Source organism: Lithobates pipiens, unplaced genomic scaffold (assembly GCF_037356315.1).
Source record: "Lithobates pipiens isolate NorthernLeopardFrog02 unplaced genomic scaffold, aLitPip1_a1.2 Scaffold_1, whole genome shotgun sequence".
Taxonomy (NCBI): domain Eukaryota; kingdom Metazoa; phylum Chordata; class Amphibia; order Anura; family Ranidae; genus Lithobates; species Lithobates pipiens.
This window is the reverse complement of record NW_027507685.1, coordinates 132,491,097-132,497,096: the sequence shown is the minus strand read 5'-3', so window position 1 is coordinate 132,497,096 and position 6,000 is coordinate 132,491,097. Positions and strand designations below refer to the sequence as shown.

The following is a 6,000-nucleotide window of genomic DNA, read 5'->3' as shown; positions in this document are numbered from 1 at the left end:
TCTCTTGTATCATGTCTGCAGTATCTGATCATCTCTTGTATCATGCCTGCAGTCTCTGATCATCTCTTGTATCATTCTCTGATCATCTCTTGTATCATTCTCTGATTATCTCTTGTATCATGTCTGCAGTCTCTGATCATCTCTTGTATCATGTCTGCAGTCTCTGATCATCTCTTGTATCATGTCTGCAGTCTCTGACCATCTCTTGTATCATGTCTGCAGTCTCAGACCATCTCTTGTATCATGTCTGCAGTCTCTGACCATCTCTTGTATCATGTCTGCAATATCTGATCATCTCTTGTATCATGTCTGCAGTCTCTGATCATCTCTTGTATCATGTCCGCAGTCTCCGATCATCTCTTGTATCATGTCCGCAGTCTCTGACCATCTCTTGTATCATGCCCTCAGTTTTTGACTATATCCTGTTATGTGTCTGCTGTCTTTTTTGATACAGAATATTCACTGAGTTTAATGCATGGCCCTTATAGCAAGAAAGTTGACCACCACTGCTTTAGGGGGACAAAAAAATTGTCTGTACATAAACTTTAACACTGTTTTGGGTTGTTGTAGTAATTCTCACTGTCTTGTTGACACAACGGAATGTAAGGGGGCATCTACCCAATGAGGAAAACATTCTGTTCTGGGGGTCAGTACAACGAAAGGGAGAGAATTGTCTCTATATAAGGGAGGGAAGAGAGTACTGGAGTGACGCGGTTTTACTTTCAGTTTGGCACGATAAGAAGACGTGTACATATCGACTACGCATACTGAGGGGGAGATATGCAGGCTGTTATATATGGATACGGTGAAGAAGGGGACGTCCCCTTTTGAGGCAGATCCGGAAAACGGCCACATAGGCCCCTCCCCCCTGTCCGGTGCAGTACGATGTATGTGAGGCGGGCGCTCCGTACGGAGGGGGTGAGTGTTTCTCTGGGGTTTGGGCTGTGTGTGGTGGTTGTGAGGCCGGAGGAGCCCCGCACTGGGAGTGGAGGGTGAGCGGGAAAGGTGTGCAGACATGGGGCGCCGGCTGTCAGGCCTCCTCCCTGGAATAGGAAGTATGACGCCTGCCTGGGCTCGGCGCTGCAATTACTGGGATAGAACTCCGGAGTTCTCCTCTGTAACTTCCCAGCAACACCCCCGGGGGCAGAGATCACCATGGTGGGGTATGGGAGATCACCCAAAGTAAGGAAGTGATAAGAAGGCTGAGGACTCAGCAATGCAGAGGGTAGTAGTAGCAAGGTGTAGTAGTAGCAGAGTTCACCCAAAAGGGGATGTTCTCCTTTTGCACCCTCCCTACGCTATACATGTTTTATTAACCTTTTTGCTTACTGGGCACTTAAACCCCCCCCCCCCCCCCCCCCCCGTGGCCAGACCAATTTTTAGCTTTCAGCGCTGTCGCATTTTGAATGACAATTGCGTGGTCATACAACACTGTACTCAAATGAAATTTTTATCATTTTTTTTTTCACACAAGTGGAGCTTTCTTTTGGTAGTATTTAATCCCCACTGGGGTTTTTATTTTTTGCTAAACAAACAAAAAAAAGACAAACATTTAAAAAAAAAAAAAAAAAAAACATTTTTTAATAGTTTGTTATAAAATTTTGCAGACAGGTAGTTTTTTTTCTCCTTCGTTGATATTCGCTGATGAGACTGCACTGATAGGGCCGCACTGATGGGGCCGCACTGGTGCGTGGCACTGATAGACACTGGTAGGTGATATTGATGGGCAGCACTGGTGATGACCCACTGTGGGCACTGGTGGGAACAGAAGCCTCTCCACATTCGAGACTGATGTCCCTCTCACAGCCACCAGCGATCGGATTTTTTTTTTCTCCTCGCGCTATCAGCTATAGCGCAGATGGCAAATGGTTAAAAACATTTTTTTTTTTGCTAGAAAATTACTTGGAACCCCAAAAATATATTTATATAACACCCTAGAGAATAAAATAGCAGTCATTGCAATACTTTCTGTCACCACCTTATTGCACTTTACCTTGTGGAATGTTCTTGTCCATGTTTACAAACCAGCACTAGGCTTTAGTGCTCTGTATTTACCATAGATGACATAACACTACCCAGGAAGTCAAGTTTCATTTGTCCGGAACATTGGAATCTTCATGTGGGTCCACTGAAAGTGGCAAATGTCTGTTTGATCTATCTGTTGAATCGGGGGTCTATTATTTGAGGTGAGCAGTTGGGCTGTCTGGTGGTGGAATCACTGAGTCTGTTGACACTATAAAGACATCTATGTGTGCTCTTATCAACACAGAGGAATCCATCACTGCTGAACACTGCTATCCAACTTTTCTATGAGACTTTAATTCTGTCTCTCATACGTTGAGGAATTCTATGAGGATATTTCAGCGCTGCACTATTTCTTTTATCATGCTACACTATACCCAAACAAATTTTCTATAATTTTCTTCACACAAATTGAGCTTTCTTTTGGTGGTATTTAATCACTGCTGAGCTTTTTTTATTTTTTACAAAAAAAGGACCAAAAATTTAAATTTTGGGGAAAAAATTTTTTTTTTTTTTTTTTTCTGTCAGTAAATTTTGTAACTAAGTAATTTTTCGCCTTCGCTGATGTGTGCTAACGAGGCGGCAACGATGGGCACTGATAGGCTGAACTGGTGGGCACTGATGAGGTACTAATATGCCACACTTATGGGCCCTGATAGGTGGCAGTGGCAGGCCCTGATAGGCGGTACAAATGGGCACTGATGGGCATTATGGACAGAAGTGATGGGCAACACTTACTGGCATGGCTAATGGGCACTGATTGCTGCCCCTGGTGGGATGTAATTGTTACACTTTATTTCTTTATTGTAATCAGGGCACTGATGATCAGTGGCCTGTTTACATCCCCAGATGTCCCCCTGTGAGGAGATGCCGCTGATCAGCTCTTCTCTCCTCACACTCTCAGTGTGAGGCGAGGAGAGCCGATTACCTGCATCTCCGTGTTTACATGTGAATGGCTGTGATTGGACACAGCCAATCACGTGGTTAAAGAGCCTGGGGCGCGCCGTGTCCTAGCAACACGGTGTGCCCGCGAGAGCGGCTGTTCTGGGCTGCCATCTTTTGCTAGTGGGCAGGCGGTGAGCAGTTAAGATTGCGGATGTCTTTGTTTTAAGTCAGAGGATCTGCATGACCGCCAAGCAGCTAGCAATTTCAGAAGAGAATCAAGAGCAGCAACCATCCTTTTATTTTGGGGAAAAAAAAAAGTTTTATTAGTTATCTCAGCAGGTAAAAGAACATAGACCTAACATAGTATGTTCCATGCATTACTAAAACAGGAATGGAGCTAGTATAGACATTGTAGCAGTAATTGGTGCATGATCATTGCAAAATCATACTATGAACTGTTGGCTAGTAATTAAAGTTTGCAATAGGTTCTTTTTGAGAACCTAAGGAGTGTGAGAGAAAACAAAAGAAAAGAGAGAAGGGATAAAAAGAGTTGAAGATAAGAAAGAAAAGATGGGAAAGAAAGGTAGTAGCTCAATCATCGGCTCAGGGCCAGTCCTCCCGGTGGTGCCAGTCCTCCCAGACCTTATTGTGCATTTCCAACGTATCCATTAGCTCCACATCTTTTATTCTGGCATACAGATCTTCTTGGGAGGGTGGGGAGCGCCGCTTCCGCTTGAGGGCAAGCAGGCATCGTGCAGCTGTCAGGACATGTAGCTTCTTGGATGGTTTGGCAATTCGTAATGGTGATGCTCCAAGTAGGAAACATTTTGGCATCATGGGGACCTGTACCCCAAAGAGGCAGGACAGCAAGTGCTGTGTCTCCGTCCAGAAGGTCACTATCTTGAGCCAACTCCAGTAGATCCGTCTAGCAGCGGCAGCACCAATCGGAGCTAGAGGGGTAGATGGCGTGGAGTAGTCTGGTGTCGGGTATCAAAAGAAAATAATTTTTTAAGCATTCTTCTTGTAGAGCGTAGAGATGGAGTTTTTAGCCGCCTGGGACCACATAGTCTGCCATGTCATCTCAGGGATTTCTTCTCCCAATAGCTTTTCCCAGCGGAGCATGTAGGCATGTTTACCCTGATTTGGAATAGCATAGGAATTAAGTAGCCGGTATATGTCAGAGATCAGACCACGGCGTGCGCATCCCTCTAACATTAAGTACTTGAAGGGCGGTGGTGCTGAAAATTGGAGATTTGGAACAAAGGTTTGGGCATAGTGGCGTATTTTCAGATTCCCATAAAACACCTGGCAAAGTTAAGTCATATTTTTCCTGGAGTTCAGTTAATGTTAGTAATTTACGTGATCTAGGGTCTACCAAGTAGCCGAAGTAGAATAAGTTCCTGTGTTGCCCTGCGCAGGGTGAAGACATCTGGTCAGTGAGACCAGCGGGCATCTTGGGGTCACAGAGGAAAGAGGTTAATGGTGATTTTTCTGAGCTGAGCTCGTATGCGTGGGACATTTTGCGCCAGAGCGATCTGAGTTGAGACATAGACCCCAAAAGCCTACCAGTTTCCACCTCTGAATTCCAGAGTAAACTATTTGGGTGTATAGGCGTGAGTCATATGTTTTCAATCTCTGTCTATTTATTATAGGATCATGGGGGGGGGGGGGGAACCCGGAGATCAAGGCGAACAGTTGAGTCGCTTGATAATATTTTACCAGGTCAGAAAATGCCAGTCCCCCATCAGAGCGGGATGCCATCATGGCCCATGTCTGGAATAGTATATAAAAGTGTATAAATATAAGGGTGGGTGGCACTTCCCATCAACTGAGGAGTGCTCCTCCAATGGGTCACTCTTCCCAGGTGAATGTGCAATAAGAAAAAAAAATAAAAATAAATGAAAAAATATTGCTGTCACATGAGGGTAAACCTCCACAGTGAATCACTCTTTTTTAAAGAGGAAGTAAACCCTGATGAGTTTACTTCCTCTTTCATTCCCTGTAAAGGCAAAGCATAATGGACTACTATGCATTGCATGTTATAAGCTCCCTTATTTGGTATTCCTTATATATGCATCGGCCCTAGATTTAAATGACACTCTTCCGTGGTTGCTTCTTGCTCGCTCTACATTGAAGCCATTTTTGGCAACTGTAGAATCCCTTCATTTCTGATAATATTTTTACAGGTTTTGGGGCGTCGATCACATTATGGACTAGATGGTTTATAAGAGTGGGAGCTCTTCTGTACACAAACCTAGGTATTTTTGGTAAGGAACCCTATCGTATTTTAGGATAGGCCAATATTTTCTGATGATGTGATCCATAGACTGGTGTGTGTAAACCCAGTAATATAGGCCATATCGGTATGGTTCTCCTTCCTTTTTTTTATCAGTAGTGTATTTCTGTCCACTTTCTTTATTTGATTTTTCGGCTTCATTAAGTTGTTTTCTTGGTACCCTTTTTCCTCAAAATTCTTGAACATTAGCTTGTGTTTTCAAAATCTTCCACCATCCAACAATTCCCTACGAATTCTCAACAGTTGCCCTTTGAGGATGTTCCCCTTCCACTTGGGGTGGTGGCAGCTTAAAGTTGGTATATATCCATTGCTGTCTGTTTTAAAAAAAAGTCTTTGTGTACAGCTCATCCCATTTCTTGAAAATCTGTAAGTCTAAGTAATTGATTAACTGGTGGTCCCATTTCCCAGTAAAAGAGATCCCATATTTGTTATGGTTAATTTCCCTCAAGAGCTCTTCAAACGACTCCACTGATCCTTCTCATAGGATCATTAGATCGTCTATCTTCGATACAATTTTATTTGGGGTATTTTCCTGTCAGATATGTATGTGTGTATATATATATATATATATATATATATATATAATTTATTTATTTTCTTCCCGCATTCATAAAAAGGTTAGCTGTGCTGGTGGCATAACATGCCCCCATGGCTACTCCTTTCGTATGAAAGTAATTTCTCCTATACAAGAAATAGTTACTTTCCATGGCTAATTGTAGACCTTCAAGGATGAAGCCTATTTGTTGTCTCAATTTTGTGTTTTCGTGTAATGCCTTCTCTACTCCTTCCAAGCCATC

General features: G+C 43.3%; 1 protein-coding gene across 4 annotated transcripts in view; it reads left to right on the top strand.

Annotated features, from left to right (window-relative positions):
• Positions 1–758: 758 nt before the first annotated feature.
• Positions 759–6,000, top strand: part of TRAF2 (TNF receptor associated factor 2) — a 119,622-nt gene continuing 114,380 nt past the window's right edge. For all 4 annotated transcript variants that reach the window (XM_077476963.1, XM_077476954.1, XM_077476945.1 and 1 more), the window contains exon 1: positions 759–918. The gene's annotated coding sequence lies outside the window, so the exon portion shown is untranslated. The remainder of the gene's footprint in view (positions 919–6,000) is intronic.